Here is a 19,952-nt window from a genome sequence, read left to right on the forward strand (position 1 = left end):
TTTCATTAGCCAGTACCGAAGGTTCCTATGGGTCAGAATTTTACATAAATTTCTTTGTCTGTGCTGTCCATTCCAATACCTATGCTTGTCTTGCCTCTGCATCTCAGGTGTCCAATTAAACCCATTACAATTAGTTTATCCATTAAGCAGCAATATCTTCAGACCTAGGGTCTGACACAAGGAAAAGAGTCAACAAAGTTCTTCAAATGTGCCAGTGCCCCTATCAGCATTATCTGTGTTACATTTCCCATGTTACCCACTCACTTTTTTCTGTAATAGAGTATATATTCTTGTAATAAAGAATATATTCTTGGCCCTCACACAGCGAGGGATTAGATTTTACACAGTTTATCTACTCCAGCATTCTAAATCGTTGAGTCTTAAAAGCCAACAACAATAAGCCAAGATATAGCATTGTGCCCAGTTCCCTTTAAGTATAATATCATTTGAGAAATACAACAGCCTACCAACCATATGAACCTTTGGTAGCCTTTTTAAACTGTGCAAACTTCCACATTAAACCTAAAATCACTACTCAGTGGGCCAATATCAAGCCTCATCCAGTTTTATGTTCCTTCTACCACTATCCTACAATGTTCAGATACACTCCCAAGGGCAGTCCCTGGAACTACACTTGAATGAACTAGAAAGTTCATTTAATTCATTAGTAGTATAGAGCACCTCACAGACCTCACTTTAAGGGGCCTATTTATTCTCCTTAATGGTCTACAGTCTACACTTAGTAAGCACCAAGGGACATCTGTATTGTCGTGCTATTATTCCTTTGAGGAAGGTAATTTTGAGTTCTGTGTACAATAGATGGTCAGTTCTCTCAGGCAAGGATGGAGAAAGCAATACTGGGAGGAATATGCTTGAGGTGCTCTGCTAAGAGCGGGAAGACCACTTTCTTGGGTGAGATAATGCAGTGGTTTGAATGAGAATGCCCCGCCCTCCACTCAGGCCCAGATGTTTGAACACTTGATTCTCAGTTGTTGGTTTAGGAGGTTTAAGAGCTACAACCTCTTAAATGGAGGAAGTATGTCATTGTTGATAGGCTTTGAGTTTGGATAGCCTCATCATATTTCTAGTTTACCCTTTCTTCTTGTGTTTAAAGGTGTAATCTCTCAATTTCCTGTTACAGGCACCATGCTTGATGCTTGCTACCATACTTCCTACTAGGAACTGTTATCCCTCTGGAACCATAAGGCAAAATAAATCCATCCTTCCATAAGTACCTTTCGTCATGGTATTTTATTATAGCAGGAGAAAAAGTAATATGTCATGCATGTACACATATACATTGATACAAAGAGTTTCTTAACTTCCTTCATTAAACTAGAACAAAGATATTTACTAAAAGCCTCCATATAGCACAAAATAGAAAATGAGACAAAGAATACGATAACCATCTAATTAAGCATCACAATTAATGCAAAATGATGTAGCATATTTTCTATAAAAGAAATATGTAGTCATTATATGCTCAAATAGTTATAGAGTAGAAATATACTTAACTCTTCTCATATACATTACATTAGAAACAGATGTAGCAATTGTAGCAGACAGTTTGAGGTGTCATCAAGACAAACTGATGCTATTTAATGTTTTGTGCTCTCGCCAGCAGGGCACAACGGGTTCGAGCCCAGGGGAACCTGGAATGAATGAGACAAGAGACAAGGAGGGGGGATCAAGCTGCCATTTAAAGAAAGTTCTGTGTAGGCTTAAATAGGGGAATGTGGCTTTGGCCATGGGGCAGAGGTTGTTAGACCAGAGATGCTAGGAAGTGAGGCAGTGTTAGGAGCAGGGAGCATTTGATATGCCAGAGAGCAGGAGATCTCACTAGAGAGTGTAGGTGTTAGTGAGGCATTGGTAAGCCATGGGTTATCTCTGGCCTGGGCCATTTGTGGGAAGGCTCCTGAGTTTTGAGATGTGCCCTGGGGTAAGAAGCAGATTCCAGTGACCTGGTCCCCAACAGTTTTACTTATAAACTAATTGAGAAAGAATCGTTCCAAAAGTTCTGTTGACCTCATATAGAATTATACACATTTTCTCCCAGCTGTGTCTCAGTTTTGTCACTCAGTGGATACTGTTTTTCTCGAGGTCCTGGAAATCATGACTCTGAAATGGAAACCTTAGAAGAGTTTTCCCATCTCTGCATCCAGGAATGAGAAAGCCAAATTTGAACTTTGAAGAATACAAATTACCTTAGTAGATTATCCAATGCCAGGAAAGCATCCCTTAGCATTGGGTCAACCTCTCCAAACTTCTTTGGTGCTATTCCACTAGGTCACATCAACACTGTAAAATCTCTGCATCTTTTTTTCCATGTCTCTCTTTCAATTCCATAGTCTCAAATAAAGCCTTCTTTGCCCTTTAGTTTTAGCTCAAACAAAATCCCAAATCTAACACCTATTAACAAGTCCCTGGTCCTCCCCAGTTTTTCCAACTTCCTATCATCATGTACTTAGAAAGTAAAAACTTACCTGCAGCAGACATCTTTAAGAAATTGTGATTCCTTGGACAATCTGATGAAGAGAGAAGTATTGTCTAATTTTTGAGTGAACTTTTCCAATATGTACTAGATTACAATCATATGCTTTACACAAGTGTTAAAGTCAACGAAAGACCCCCAGAGTGGGGAGACCCTCACTCAAATCTCGGGATAAGCCGACACCCCAATAATTCAAGAGAGACCGTTCTTGCTGCAAGCACATGAGGCTTATTCGGGGAACCAGTGCACTGGGGCCGAGCTCATGACCCTCGCAGGGGCAGAGGAGTTCGATCCCTGGTAGCTGCAGTTGGGGGTTTTTAAAAGGGAAAAACTGAATCGGGGAGTTAGGCAAACATCATAAACATAGCAGATGAGGAAGTTAAATGATAGCTTATGTCTTAACAGGAAGGTTATCTCAAGCAAGCATTCTTTGGGCATTGTACAGTTAAGCATTGAGCAGGAATGTGGTGAGCTAGTTCCTGGATAAGGGAGGGTTATCTTTTAGGTTTATCTTGAGGTCTCTGGTTTCTCAGGAGAGGGCAGAAGGGCAAGTCACTCTGTGATGGGCTAGTCGCTAGGGGTCTAAAAATGTTGAGTTGGGAACTCTCATCAACAGCAGTTTTAATTTTCTGTACTTCTTAATGAAAAACCTCAATACACCCCTCCCCCCTTTTTTTGAGACTCAGAAGGTTGCCTCAGTGGAAAATTCCCCAAGGTCCCTTCCGCTAGACAGGGAACAAGGTCAAATTAAAAAGAACATCTGGTCCAGAGTGCTGATACAGGACACCAACAGGCTGTTAAGATAAGTTTAATCTTGACCTTGTGGTTTCTCCAGGAAGGATGAGTTATGCACATGCGTCTTACAATCCCCTATTGCTTGCCAAGATCTGCACCTGTAGTGGCTCTGCTTTTTACAATACCCCTATTGCTTTGCTTGCCAAAATTATGTATATAAAAAGAAAATTGTCCTAAAGCCCCGGTCTGTTCAGCTAGCTAAGGCTGCTGAATCGCCCACAGATGCCTGTGTAAACAATAAACCTCTTGCGATTTGCATCCAACTGTCTGGTTTTTGAGCTCGGGACATCATGGGGTATTCAGCTTGAAGCCTGATAACCTCAGGTCTTTCACTTAATACCTTCTGGGTTTGTGGGTTTTTCTTTTCTTGCCTCTGAATCAAATTTAAGTTTTCCTGGTTATATGGGTTACCTGATTGATCGCTGCTAAGAGGTGTCCTCTTTACTTGGGTTTGTTTTCTGTTTCTCTGCTTTTTTTATTTTTTCCCCTCTTCCTTCTCCTCCTTATATTTTTGGTGGTTGTTTGTATTGTTTCTTTTTTTCTATCCCAGTAATGCAGAGAAATAGGTTAAGTTCCTCAGATAGTAATCTGGGAATAAATGATAAGCTCCAGGCATATATTTATATCTGTATTGTGAAGCATGCTTATCTTAACTATACGTAGAAATCTTCACTGGCAAGAATCTTTTTGGTAGGAACTGCACGAATTTTACATTTGAAATACCACATTTTTTTCTTAAACAAGACTGCCAGAAAGATATGGTTCAAGGATATCAAAATAGGACTTAGCTGTTGTTGTGCCCAAATTCTGAACCCCAAAATCACCAAGAGGCTCTTTCAACGTAAAAGCAAAGAGTCTTTTATTGTAGATGTTTAACGAGCTAACCCCATTAGCTCGGGCCCTTCACCCTGCCACCATGGCGAATGGCTGGAGAAAGACCCCAAGCAACCTTCAGGCAGGGATCTTAAAGGGCAGCATAAGGGGAGTGTCTAGGGGTATGAAATGGTCTCAGGATTGGTGCACTTCCAGGTTTGGGTGACCCACCCCGTGTTGATTGGTCAACTGGATGTTATGGCCCATAGGCCCTCCCAGGGCGGGTACTATGTTCTGCATGTCACTATTGTGCACTTGTTGGTAAAGCATACCCAGAGCTGCAAAGCACAGCCCTGCCAGCTAACTTCTGATTGGCTCCTTGCCACGAGGAGGGCATCTGACCTCCTAGTGACCAGGACAGGAGCCGCAAAGTCATGCAAGCACATGTTAGCCTGTCATGACTGTTAAAATGGGGGACTGGTCACTACATTGTTTCCCCATATATCATTGCCTTGGGTACCTTTTATAGTTTTAGAGGATACTTTCTTTCCAGTGGCTCTTCAACATTACCTTCTTTTCTTTAGGAAATGTTCTTTTCTTTTGTTTTCTTTCTTCCTTTACAATACAATAATGTGATAACTTGGAAATTATCTTATTCAAGGAAGCAAGTGAATGAAAACTCAGATGCTAACATCTTCAGTGACATTTCATTTTAAACTAATTGTGTATATAATGTTCGACTTAGTATGTGAATTATCATTTCCAGAATACAAAATTTTAATAATCTTCCTTGGAGTGGTCCTTTTGAAATCTTGTGCAAAATACAAAGCACAAAATTGGCATTGTACTTTTATTTCTCATATTTCATGTTGCAGAATTGAATATGATGCTCCCCCTTTATTAATCAGCTGTAACAGCCAGTTCGAGCAGCATCGTTTATTTACTATGATACTGAAGGAACTCTACTGAGGGAAGCCTCAAGTCCCAGAGTATATAAGGAATTATATACTGTTTGACTCTGTCATGTATTTCACAATCTCATGTATATTACATTAGTGCTGTAAAAGTGTCCAAAAGTCTTAATATTTAGCATAGTTATTGTAGAAAAATGTGAGAGCAGATAAAGGAAAAAATGGAATATTATAGAATAAACACCAAAATGATAATTAGAAAGTAAAAATGATTTAGAGAAACAGTATAAATTAAGACAGTTCCAGTCATGATGGCACATATCTGTGGTCCCGAATGTGTAGGTGAACCATATCACAAGCTGCAGATAAATCTGAACAGCTGAGTGAAAGATCCTACTTAACAACACAACAAAAGGAATAGATTTCACTCAGTGATGGAGCACTTGCCTACAAGTATGAATGAAGCTATGGGCACAGACCTTGAATAAAAAAGATAAGAAAAAGAAAGAATACTGTGATCAATACTATTGCTTATTACCATTAAATAAGAGCATTTTAAGAACAGACCAAGAAAAAGCATTTGTCTATTGGTTGTTTGAAACATGCTATGAAAATTCAGGACGGACAGCAGAGCACAAGATACATATCTGCTAAAAATGCTCTCTGTTCTTGGTTATGAAACCAATATTAGGATCAAATAAGTGACTAAAATCACAGCTTGGAATAATAAAAATATTATAGATTTAAAAATAAATGAAACAGTTTTATTGGAGTTAAGAGCATGTAAGCCTCTTTTGACAAACACCCACACTATATAGTTACCATCGCCTTTTAACTCCAGACACAAGGCCTTACTAAGTACCTGTACTCATGCTCACATCTTGACACACACACACACACACCTGAAAATACACAAATATATAAATGAAACAGAAAGTTATAAAAGATAGGTAAAGGAAACATACTATGTTTTTAGAAAAATAGAATTAAACACTGTATACAATCTGAAAAGTGCAATGTCATATACAAAGCTAATTAAATGCAAGTCAAGAAAAAGATATATTAAATATATCTTTTAGCCTGTAAAATGAAGAAGGAATATTGTTTATCAGGAGATAACAAGTGTTAGATAACTCTAACACTTTAAAGTAGTTCACAGATTGCAGGAGTTCTGATAGGTTATATTGATATGTTTTGCCTGATTAGGAAGATATAAAAAGAACGAGGAGAAATGAAGTTAATCTGGGTCATCCATGAAGTAGTTAAATAATTCTAGTAGGTAGAAAACTCTACAGAGGATCTAGAAAGTCTTCTAGAGTGTCTTAATTTAAAAAGGAAAATTCAATGTTAGAAATGTTATAAGTGTATGTAAAATAAGATTTTTAAAATTTAAATAAAATTAATAAAGATGAAAAAATATTGTGTTTCAGGATTTTTACTTAAATAGCATTGCAAATGGTTTATATAATGTCTATATATAGCCTGTCCTTGGAAAATGTGCCTAAAATGTGTTAGAATTGATAGTTTTATCCTGCTAGCTATGGTATGTATGGAAATATGAAGAATTTCTCCTATCTTATCATGTAGATACTTTATATTTTGTACATTTTCATATATTATTTATTTATCATAAAAATAATTTCTCTATGAGCCAAACTGGTTTGATTATTCTCATGGAAAATTTCATAATAACTAAATGCTAGTGTTATAGGCTTTGCAAGTATTGCCTAGCATCAAGATGGACAAAATAGATTAGTCTAAAAAGCTGCATCCAAAATTTTCCCAGCTCAGACCACTCACACCACTGCTCACAAAATTGGGTAGCCAACTAATCCTGAAGGACACATGAAGACAGTGATATTACAAATTGAATATTTGGAGAGAGTTCTTCTGATGTTCTTCAATAGGTTTCAACAGCTGCCTCTAGCAGTCCCAGCCCTTGTGGCTCTTGTATGCTTAGTGGTGTATACCTCTGGGATCACTACTAAGGACTGTGTACAGGAAAGAGAAACATCCAATAGGACTCTTAGAGAGAAATCAAAACTTATATTCATTTAGTTGTATAACATTTTAAAGTTCCTTTGTAGTTTCCTTCAATTAATATCTATTTGTCCTCAACTGATGTTAGGACAGACTTAAGTTCATAAGCTTTTTCTATTTCATAATATAGAGAAGCACTAGAAAATATCATAAAAACAAGAAAATGTGAAGTTAACCTTCATTTAGCATACACTTTTGCTACATTTTCTTTATTGGTAAAGTATATGCAATGGTGAATAGGATCAAAAACATTAGAATTTCATGTTAAAGCAAAATCTTCATCAATTACACATTTTGTTTCTGGTCGGGCCCCGAATATGATATTTTGATACAGGCCTCAGCTCAATTCCAGGAACTCAAATCTCCTATTGTCTTTTAGATGTCTGGCTGGTTACCTCCAGATAGACTGGCCACAGAGGAGAATGACTCCTAATTTGGGTAACAATAGATCTAGGCCCCACACCCATCATGGGGGCTAGTGGGATGTGCCTGGGGACATGCCTTACAGGAGGTCTGAGGGTTTGTGTATGTTCATTCTAAGACCATCCCTAGGGTTAAAGGAAATGTTTCCTAGTCAGTCCTATACACATGATAGTGGATGTCCTCTGCCAGTACCCCTGCTTTTAGAAAGCTATTTAGAAGGATGCTCGAATAAACCGGTGTCTCTAGTAAGGACTGAGAGCCCTTCTGAAATGACAAGATGTCTCTGTCTCATTGTTGGCTAGCTAGGACTTCTCTGATCCACACTCCCCCACTCAGGGTCAAATCCAGGGCTATTTGACTGGTTCCGAACACAGCCCCAAAACATCAGTCCAGGATAGATGACCACTGTAGCGTAGGACTGATACAGGCCAGACCCCAGCAAAGATGTGTCTTGCTCTCTGCAGAATTATCATTCTGACCTCCATAGTTTCTCAAAAAATAAGTACAGCTTATTTGTAAATTATTGCAATTGACAGTTTTTGCTTTACAGAAAGACTTTTTAATAAAGAAAGTCATGACTTGTTTTACATTCTGGTTGGCGCTTTTTTTTTTTAATTTCCATTTCCAAATACACACACACACACACACACAAGTAATTTATTTAATAGATTACTGTGATCATGTTTGCACTGAGGATGGGTGTGGGGGTCATGAAATGCCCCTGAAGACAGTTAGAATTAAATCTTTTTTTTTTTTTTTTTTTTTTTTTTTTTTGGTTTTTCGAGACAGGGTTTCTCTGTATTGTTTTGGAGACTGTCCTGGAACTAGTTCTGTAGACCAGGCTGGCCTCGAACTCACAAAGATCTGCCTGCCTCTGCCTCCCAAGTGCTGGGATTAAAGGTGTGAGCCACCAACGCCCGGCTTAGAATTAAATCTTAATCAAAGTTAAAATAGGTATTTAGGAGCTGCTTTTGTTGGTTTCTTTGTATTGTTTTTTTACTTTGGTCACAGATTGCTGACTCAGGTCCACAAGGAACTAAGAAACCAGAAGGAAACTTTCTATCTCTACCTTCAGGTTACTTTGTTTTTCTGCTTTTTTCTTTCTCTTTTCCACGTGTTGGGGTACCCTGAATTGAGGAGGGGTCCCCAAGCTGGATTTGTCGCCCCAAGAATCAAGACTCCACGCTCCAATTGATGCAACACACAAGAGGCTTTAATTAGGCATCTGCAGATGGGCCTCTCGGTCAGCTTTTAGACCGATTGGCCCCGAGGTTCAGTTACAATCAGCTTTTAAAGACAAAAACCACAAGCCCTTGGGAGGGGTCCCTATCTCGTGACGGGGCGGGGTACATGACTACTGACCAGGGGAAGTAGATGTCTTCCTGACCTACACATTGCAAATTCCTCAAACCTTGGTATGAGTTAATCATCTCTCCCTAAGTAAATGGTGGTTATCATCTCCTTGTTTCCCACAAATCTTGTTTGCCCATCTCTGACGCCCTGGTCAGTTCTTCACAGGTGGTCAGCAGCCCAGAATTTGGCCTTTTGTGGGTTTACAGCCCTTCTGCAATTAAGGTTGCTAAACCATACATCCCATTCTGTGGTTTGGCCAGTTCCTGGGATGTGACCCTTTGTTTACTTTCTGAGTTCTCTAGTGGGGTGCCCTCCCTGTTTAAGCTTATATTTTATTTCTATAAATTCAGGGTCTTTCACACGAAACAATGTATTGTACTTTTATTATGTGTATGGTGGTCCATGTACATACATGTGGATGAAGACGAGAAGACAGCAGGATGAGATTCCCTGGACCTGGAGCTGTAGGCAATTGTAACCTGGGTTGAGGTGAAGCAAGAGCTCCCATGTTGCGAGTGCTCTTCATTTTTGAACCATCTTTCCATCCCTGCCTTCCTTACCTTTGAAAAATTCATAAAGACAAGCTAGTGTCCTTAATCTTTCGACTGGAGTCAGACTGAACTCAAGAGTAGTAAAACCTGTCACGACAGAGCATCCTTCTCAGAACAATATCAATGGGGGACATGTTGCTCAGCTACCAACAGATGAGTAAGTTAACACCATCTGACTATTTTGAAGGCCTAGATGAAGCAAGCTTGCAAAATAAAGACAATGAGTGGTCAATGATGAGTGGAATCACACCTTGACCATGCCTGCCTGCTTGATTACTGTTACCAATTGTCCTCTTTTTAAAACTGAATTTTTTGTCAGTACCCCAAGAAAGGATTCAGGACACTAGACCCCCTCATCTGTCCCTCTTCCTAGAATGGCCACACTGAATAAATATCTTCTCTCTTTTTTTTCACCATTCTTTCCTTCTTTCTTTGGTTTAATGGAGACTGTGGCAAGACTATAGGGCCAGTTGAAACCAAAATTTCAGCCTAAAAACTCCAATATCTGTGGAAATAATGAGCATGCCAAGCAAAAATATAAACACAAATTCTGAGACAAAAAGCTTTTCATATATTTAAGACAAGCATAATTCTTAGATGGGATTAGAAAACGATAACAGACATGGTTGCATTACATAAGGTCTTTGTGTTTTATTCTAATATCAATGGAGAACAGTTAGGATAAAAGGAACAAGCAATCTGATTTAGATGTTTGTCCTCACTGTAACTGTCTTGTGTCAAACAGGATAAATGGTATAAAGCAGTCCTAAAAGAAGCAGCAAAGCTATTAAGGGAGCTACTTCAATTTTCCAATAATTTGACTTTGAATGACAATAGTATGGGATGTGAGATAAGAAAATGGAATATGCTTTGGAAGTGAAATCATCAGAGCTTTTAAAAGTATTATTATATGTGTTATGAAAGCAAAAATCATCTTAAAACCACTAGGATTTTAGTCTAATTAACTCAGAAAATTGTAGGACTCTAAAATGATACAGGGAAAGGGAGAGGCAGCAGCTCAGTAAGTAGAAGAAAATTTTTCCTGAGGGTATAATTCAAATGTGTTTTCTGCAAATGATGATAATGTAAATTATTTAAATAAAGGTAAGATTCTCTATGATAATTTTTAAATCCTCCATTTTGATCAAAGATGCTTCAATTACATCACTAATCAACTGCAAAATATACATGAATCTTATAAAAAAACTAAGTATTTTTTAAAAAGCAGAAACCAACACTGAGGCCATGCATCTCTCTCTCTCTCTCTCTTAGTGTGTGTGTGTCTGTGTGTGTGTCTCTCTCTTTCTCTGTCTCTCTCTCTCTCTGTGTCTCTCTGTGTGTATGTGTGTCTCTCTGTCTCTCTCTCTCTCTGTGTGTGTGTCTCTCTCTGTGTGTGTGTGTGTGTGTGTGTGTGTGTGTGTGTGTGTGTGTGTGTGCCTGTGCCTGTGTCTGTGTTTGTAACATTAGGGATAGAACTTCGAGCTATGTGCGTATCACACACGTGTTCTACCACTATGTGATAACTGCTGTTGTCTCTCTATTTTTAGTAGCTTCTTATCTGTTTGAAATTATGTTTTGTGACACCGAATATTGTTTACATATTTCACACTCATTTCCATTATTCACATCTTTCTTTTCTTTCAGACAGGGTTTCTCTGGAGCTCTTGAGCATGTCCTGGAACTCACTTTGTAGACCAGGCTGGCCTGGAGCTCATAGAGATCTTCCTGCCTTTGCCTCCTGAGTGCTGGGATTAAAGGTGTGTGCCACCACAGCCAGCCATTCTCCATGTACTCTTATCTTTTGCCTTTTTCGAAGTCTTACCCTGCCACGCCCACTGCGCATCCTGTGTCCGAGAATGTGCGGAGGGTGTCGGGGATTGATGGCATAGACCAAAAGGCTCCTCAAGAAGGCTCTCCTCTATTCCTACTCTGGCTGGTTATTATATACCCTGACACCAGAGGTGGAGGTGGGTGGGTCTGAAGAGGTGGATAGTCTTTGGGAAGGTCGAGGTCAGGGCGGTTCCCGTGGTCCAGCCCTTTTCAGGAACTTATTGCCCCAGGCATTGTATTGTTTTTAGTAAACATGTTTTTAGTAAACATTGTCTTACAGCTGCCTACTCCCAGGCCAATGGGGAAGTGGGTCTCTGCTCAAGGTCTGGTGTCCCCACATTACCCTCCCCATTGCACTTACTTTTCATTTCTTTTTTTTTTTTTCTTTTTTTTTTTTCTTTTTTGGTTTTTCGAGACAGGGTTTCTCTGTGGCTTTGGAGGCTGTCCTGGAACTCACTCTGTAGACCAGGCTGGCCTCGAACTCACAGAGATCCGCCTGCCTCTGCCTCCCGAGTGCTGGGATTAAAGGCGTGCGCCACCAACGCCCGGCCTCCTTTGTGTATTTTTAAATGAAGTACTGCACGTTTTATCAGCCTTAAAACCGTGTCAGTTTCTCTGTCTAGGCTCTCTCCAGCTGCATTGTTTCACACTTTGAAAACAGGAAAACATCACACGAGGTTCTCATTATCATGATTTCACCATCAAGGATGAACCTTTAGAATCCCATACGTGGATTTCTGGGAACCAGTTCAGTTCAGTGTCCTTAGTCTCATAAATGAACATTTTGTATACTTCTATCCTAAAATAGACACCACAAATATATATATATATATATATATATATATTCCATAGATATATAGAAATTGCGATCACTCTGTTTATAAAGATCTTTTTATTTTATTTATGCACATGTAATCATGTCTGCATGCCTGTAGGAAATGTGAGTGCAAGTGTCTGTAGAAGTCAGAGGAAGACATAAGGTTACCCAAGCTATACTTAGAGTGGTTGGGAGGAGCACGGTCAAGATACTGGAGAACAAACTTGTAAGAGCAAGAAGGGCTTTAAATAACTGAGCCAGCTTTTTAGCTCCAGAAATCACTCTTTTAAAAGCATCTTTAAATAGGAAACACCTAGTTAAGAATGGAAACCAAGGGTAAGAGTGGAAAGCTAATAAGAAAACACAGCTTTTAGCAACATAAATGTTTAATATGTGCTTTTTAGTTTTCGAAATCTTTTATTTTGAATAAAATATTTTAACTTTCTTCAAATTTTCTCTCTCCTCTGTTGGTTGAAGGCATTGTATCAAGGGGTATAAGGTTGCCATATTAGACTAATGAACCTATGATTTCATCAAAATGTCTTACTCTCAAGTTGTAGATATGAGCTAAGAACCTGGCAGTGATTTAGGGCTAAGATGCACTGAAAACAGAGTTTCTGGCTAAGCTGTAGACCCATTGCAGAGAAGGCTGGTGCCAGCTGAATGAGGATGAGCTTTCTCTCTCTCTGCTTCTCTTTACAAATAGAGCATCTGCCAAATTCTGAACATAGCTGGCAGGCAAGCAAAGCCAACTGAAGCACCTGTGTTGCAAAACCCAGCAATCTGTGTGACTGCCATCAGTGACCCATCTGTGAGGTGGTTACTTGCCACATATCAGTTGACTCACTTAAAGGGGATGGAAGGGAAACTGCCCTAGAGAAGGAGGGCAGCAAGGTTGATGTATCATTTGCTTTTTGTGGTTTAAGAATATATAGCAGACACTTTGGGAAAGGATAATTGTACAAATGAATGCAGATTGATAATGGCTATTACATGGCAAAAGTTAGAAACCTTCAGTAAATTTTTAAAAACAAATTTGAAGTTATTTAATTAAGACTAAATAATTTTAATGTCTCATTTTACAGAGCATAATATCCAAAGCCTAATAAAATCTTTCAAAGTTTAAAAGATATGAAAGAAGTTTTGCCTTACCAAAGAAACTAAAAAATAAGGCAAGGCTCCTTTGACTAAGTACTACTTTTAAAAGGAGTCTCATTGACTGAAACCCAAACCCCTGTCCCAATTTTTTAACATCAGAGTGGGCTGAAACACAATCAATGAAATCTACTTACTAAATTGTACCAAATCTGGGTATGGAGAAATGAATCAGTGGTTAAGGACATTTGCTGCTATTAAAGAGAATGTGGGTTCAGTTCTCAGCACCGATGTGATGTCTCACAACTGCGGGTAATGCTAGTTAAAAGGTACTGTCCTTATAGATCCTGCCAGCCCCAAACATGGATATGATACACATATATACATATAAGAAAAACAAACACATAGTTAAACATACTTTAATTATACTAAATGTGAAAATTATTAGAGGAAAATGTTGAATGTTCCTTTGAGAAATAAAAGGAGCATTATGGAGATGAAAATTTGACATTATCCAAGTAAAACACAAAGAAAAGTGTTATAAAATTGTCCCATAGGTTTTATGGCATGTGCTGTGACTTTATGAGGTGCCATACTTGTTTTATTTTAACAATTTTTAGACTATTACCATTATACAACTGGGGCTCAGAGAAGTTATCCAGTGTATCACTTCAGCAAGAAAGCCTACTTAAATTTTCTTAAAAGAAGTTTCATCTCCTTTCTATCATTTTTGTAGCACTATTCATAGTAGGGCCCATTAACCGGTACTTGATGAGCATCTCGTTCCCTGGGCTATGGAGACAGTAGAAATCAATAATATTGTATCATGAACTATGTGTACAGTACTGCACTAGCTGAGACAATCAATAGAACATAAAATACCCATGGAATAGGTCAATGTGAAGTCTCAAGTAGAAAAACAAATATTTGTTTGGGAAAGGATAAATCTGGATTTGAAAGAGCAGATTTTCTGACCAAATCAGTTAAATAGCAAAGATAACACACACTTCAGCCATGTACTTGCTCCAACCTCTTGAACTCTGAAAAGAACAGTTACTGAAACAAATCACAGAAGCACACACAGCTGACACTTTCCAGCAATGCGTATACAAGTAGTTTTTATTTCCAAATTTTGTTTTAATATTTCTAAAGTGCATTTACTCTCACTGTTCTCAGTGAGCAAATACATATTGATGTAAACACTCTGAATGTGATGATGTTAAGGTAACGTGAAGTACTATCCTGAAGGCAATGAAAGCACTATATTTTTCTGTATTAATGTCTTGAGATTGCTTACAGAAGACATTACATACATTTATTGGCTTATTAATAAAAGATTAAAATAACACAGGATAATGTGGTTCGTAAGAGAAGATCCTGACAGGAGTAAAGTTTTTTGCCCTGCAGAATGAAGATAAAACAACCTCCCAGAATACTGATGAGATTTCTATTAAGAAGCTTCTTAACAATCATAATTTGTACATTTTGCCACGACCTTTTCTTACAACTTGCACTAATGGATAACTTCTTTTCTGATCCCTCTCCTTTCCAAAGAAGTTTGGAGATAGAATCCCCAAGCTCGTAGTCATAGTTTGGTGTTTTTGATGACCAGTCCTTGTCTAAGAACTCAATAGATGTTCCTATTAGCCAATTTAAATCTAGGGTTTTAGTATCTTTGTGTCAGAAATGAGGTTCAAAGATAAAATATTCGGAAAAAAATATTGTTCTGGCTCCACTATTAGAAAGACTACCAAAAGAAGAGATAACACCCATCACCATCTATTATGAACAAGTATTTCATTTTAATTTCTATTTCCTACAGTTGTTTTGATATCTACACACCATGTAATGGAGGGAAAAGAGAGTGCATTTACTTTGCCCCATCAAAATTCACATTGAATCTTTGTACTCAACATCATTGTATGTACATTGTTAGGGGTGTGTGTGAAGGCTTTAACAAGAGGCATTGTTGAAAAATGTTGAATCATTGAAGTTAAGGATGGAGTACCACAGGACAGAAAACAGGAAAAGAAGTAGAAGGAGGGATGATCGATGGGTCTAAAAATGTTATAAAACTATGATTGCAGAAATAATAATGTATATTTCAAGTTTGAAAGAAGGATTTTGACCTATCTTACCATGAAGAGATGGATAATATATGACAAGAAGCTATTTAACTTGCTCTTGAGAAATGACATGGGAATTAAGAACCCTGACTGGTCCTGAAAGACCACCCACCTTGAGTTGCCAGCACTCCCAGGGCTGCTTACTGTGGCCTGTAAATCCAGTTCCAGGGAATCAAGCACTCTCTTGTAGACTCCCCCAGAACTGCACACACACGGAGCAAATTCCTAAGTACAGACAAAACACTAGTGCACATAATAATAAAAGTAAATATTTATTTAAAATATGTCTAACTTGATTTACTCAAACATTTATTGATTCATGAATTTGTCAAACCAACATATTATATAACATCCCCTAGTATATACAACAAAAGTAGTTTACATGCCGGTTAAAATATAAATTAAAGAAAGCAGAAAAAGTATTGCTATAAAAGAAAGCAGTTCTTTTGCTATATGTAAGTGTTGCAAAGTAAGTTAATCTCTCTCATTTTATTGTTATAAAATCATTAAATAAACTAAGACAAGGTATATTTCTTATTTCATAGTGATAAAATAAAAATTATTGTTTTACTAGATGAGGAGATATTTCTTAGACTTCTGGTATTCCCCGAGATTTTTCTTAACGCATTTCCTGGTTTGATTGACAGGTAACTGTGAAGTAGAAAGTGAGACTGACCTTGTACTGAGTACAGTAAAAACATCTGTTGATCTGTTGTGGTTAGACAAGAATGATGCCCAATTGACATAAGCTGTACCAAACAGTTCCTTTAATCAGATTCTAAGCATTTAGTCTCTATTTTAATAGACAGGAGTCTTAAAGTGAAATCCAAAGACAGTCTTTCTCTGCTATGAGAGGAACTGGGTCAGCTGCGTGTCTGAACAAGGAAGCCAACCAAAGCAAAGACAGATGGTGATCATTGCACTACTGGTCTCATGTTATTTTCCTAGACTATCCACAAGGTCTCTGGAACTGTGAGTTTTGCTGTATTGTAGTCTTATGATAACTTCTGCTTTCAGATTAGATGGATCCTTATGAGTTTGCTATCTGTAAGTTTTAAAATTTTTGTATAAATTGTGGCTTGATGATCTTGACCTTAAACATATTTTCATGCTAAATTGCAGATAGGTATTAAAATTTAGTGACTCTAACTGCAAAGTTTTCTAGATATAATCACCGTCCTTAAGAAGCAATGCCATAGAATAATGAATTTCTCATACAGCCAGGAATGTCTGTTTGCACTCTTAAAAGTCTATGTGAGACCAAAACGGGATCAAGAAGCATTGAAGAACTATCTCACCTTCATAAATTATTATCCATTTTATCTCCTCCACTTTGTTTCTATAAAACATTAATAAGCCTGTAAGTTTAAGCTCTTATGTCATTGTAACTGTTCATAGCTTTTGGACTTTACAAGAGATTGACTCCAAATATGGCATTTTCTTGCTATGAGAAATGTGCATGAGAGAGGCAATAACTCATCTCTGCAAGCTCTAATTCCATAATAATTTATTCCAGGGCTTTGGCAGCTAATGCTTCAAGCACTATTAATAGAAAACTGTGCAAGTAGTGTAGGTGGTACTTTCAGTTTAGTAGTGCTGTAGTTAATTCCCTTAATTTATAAAGCACTTTTAAGTCTCATCTTTGTGAAGCTGAAGAAACTGTGTAGGTAGAAACCACTTATCTCCTTATCACACAGCCTCCCAAATTATATCCGCAAGAGTAGCCTGGCTAATGACTTTACTCCTCTTACTATTTCTGTTGTGTGATCTCCGCCTGCAAGTTTGTATCTACAAAATGGCTGGCTATTTATATGGATCATAATGGGAAATTTTTTCTTATTAAAATAATTTAGAATTTCTGTAAAGCATAGCAAATTGTCAGCCTCAATTTCAGCTTTTGTCTCTGTGAATTATGATTTATTTTATGTTACCATAACCATATTTACTCTACTTTGTTTAATGTCAGTGTGACAGTTGTTTAATTATTATTTTTGACTGTCCTATATTTCAATAAGACATTATTTACAGATCTGCAAGTTGACATTTTATGCTTTTTGCTCACTTAATGCAGTACTGTTTTCTTTTAAAATTATTGCTAATCATTCAAAACGCCACTAATAACTGTGGTGGTTTCAATAAGAATAACTCCTTAGATTCACATACTTGAATATTGGTCCCGAGTTATTGGCACTGTTTTGGAAGTATTAGAAGATTTGTCCTTGTTAGCAGTGGTGTGTTACTGGGACTTTGGTGTTCTAATTGTCCAAACAATTCCAAATTAATTTTTTGCCTCATGGCTGTGGATTGAGATATGAGTCCTCAGCTACTCCTACAGCATCATGCCTATAATCCTGCTGCCATGTCCCACCATAATGTCCATAGACCCAAACCCTGAAATTGTAATCCCCAAATAAATACTTTCTTTTTTATAAGTTGCCTTGTTTATGGTATCTCGCTACAGCAGTAGAAAAGTAGCTACCACAGTAGATTATACAATCAACAGGCTAGATATAGTATCTTAGCTATAATTCAGCAGCTCCCACTGGAAAACAAAAATTAAACTTAATCTTTAACAAGTCAGAATCAATATTTACAGTTTATTTCATTTACTCAGTCGTTACTGTTTATCTAAATTGAACAAGAAAATTCATATTACAAAGGTGGGTAAATGAGTATACAAAATATCTATTTAAAACTAACATTAAATGTAAGTGACATAAGAGGGTTACAAAGAGTAATTAATAGCATAGAATTTATATATAATATATAACATATAATAACACGAATAGCTGAAGGGTTTCAATATGTATATATCTTCATACTGAAACCTCAATAAGACATCTTTTTATATACTTTCATCTTAAAAACCATAAAAACATATGATAAAGATATTATCAGACAAAGATAGCTGTTCATTTACAGTTAGTTTTACATTAAGCATCATCACTCTTAAGGCTGGACCATTGGCCGATAATCTATTGTTATAAATAGGTAAGATATTGAACTGGGAATATAGCTCTAGTGGCAGAATGCTTGTCTAACATGCAAGAATCTCTGTGGTCAGTCCTAAGCACTTTATAAATCACGTCTGTTGGCATCTTCCTGTATTTGTAGAAACAGGAATGGGGGGAAAAGGGAATGATAAGATCAAGACACCAGCACTCTCATTTTAGGAGTCACCCAAACAACAAGCCAACAATCACAGCATATATACAGAGGACCTAATGCAGACCAATGTACTCTCCATTATTGTCTCTTTGGTCTCTGTGATCCCCAGTGTACCCTGCTTTAATGATTCTCTGGACTGTGCTCTTCTAGTGTCCTCCTTGATCTCCACAATTACTTCTCTACCACTTCTGCAGGATTCCCTAAGCTCTTAGAGGAGTGAGGTGATGAAGATCACAAACCTGGACTCTCTCACTGGCTAATGCTGGGGATATCTGTATCCATTCCCAAAAGCTTCAGAAAGAAGCCTATTTAATAACAACTGAACTAGGAAACAATCTATGAAGCGGAACATAATTAGGAATCATGTTGTCATTGTCTTATGTCTTTCTGGTCAAAACACAAAGAATTTAAAACCAGATTCCCAAAAGGAAAGAGAAGGGAATCTTAGGTATAGAAGTGTAAGAAGGTACTTGTCTTTTGTGTTGGACAGACATCTCATTGCTGTGATAAAATACTTGAAAATACTGTCCTGATTGGTCTACTTTTTATGTCTTATTTTTATTAATTAAATTTATCATTGATTTTTTACATACTGATCACAGTTTTCCCTCTTTCTTTTCCTCTCCTTTCCTACCCTCACCTACACTCTACCCATTACCCATTCCTCCCCCTTCTCCATTCAGAAGGGGGGAGGCCTCCTATTGGCATCAACAAGGATGGCACATAAACTTTAGGCAGGAACAAACTCCCTCTACCCCCCTGGCATCAAGGCTAGACAAGGCAAACAAGCATTGGAAATAAGTTTCTAAAAGCCAGCTCAAACACCAGAAGCACTTCTTAATCCCATTGCTTCAGGAGCCCCACAAATAGACCAATGTGTACAACTGTCAAAGACATGCAAAAGGCCTAGGTTGGTCCCATGCAGGTTCCCTAGCTGTCAGTCCAGAGTCGGTGAGATCCCAGTAATTGGTTGGTTGTTCCATGTATGTACATCTGTGATGAGGTGTAGTGTCACTGTTGAAGCAGATTGTACTGGAGTAGTTACTCATCTAATGACAGCCAGGACCCATACAAGGAAAAAGCTCATAGCAGGGCATCTCATCTTAATTATTCCTCTATAGGAATTGCCTGAAAGATATAACCAAAGGAGTATTTTACTAAACTTCCAAATTTACTATCAAGGTACCACTACAAGTCATTCTTTTTCAATGTTGTACCCTAACACAATTGCCATACTTAAAATCCAAATAAAAAAATTTCAAAGTCACAATTCTCCCTAATATAACACAGCTGAAACATGTTTTTATCTTCCTCAAAATTTCAGCAATTTTTTTTATTGTTCAAAAGTTGAAGCTCAAACAAAGTCTTCCTAAAGCACTGTGTCAAATTCTTGGGTATGAGCCCTAGTGAAATCAAAAGGAAGTTACATAATGACGACATGCAATAGTGAAACAACCTATACATTCCCATTCCAAAAGTGAACAATTGAAGGATAGCAAGGAATGGTCAAACCAATGCAACCCAAAATCTCAATATGGC

The sequence above is a fragment of the Mesocricetus auratus genome, unplaced genomic scaffold, assembly GCF_017639785.1.
Source record: "Mesocricetus auratus isolate SY011 unplaced genomic scaffold, BCM_Maur_2.0 Super-Scaffold_100009, whole genome shotgun sequence".
NCBI classification, from domain to species: Eukaryota; Metazoa; Chordata; class Mammalia; order Rodentia; family Cricetidae; genus Mesocricetus; species Mesocricetus auratus.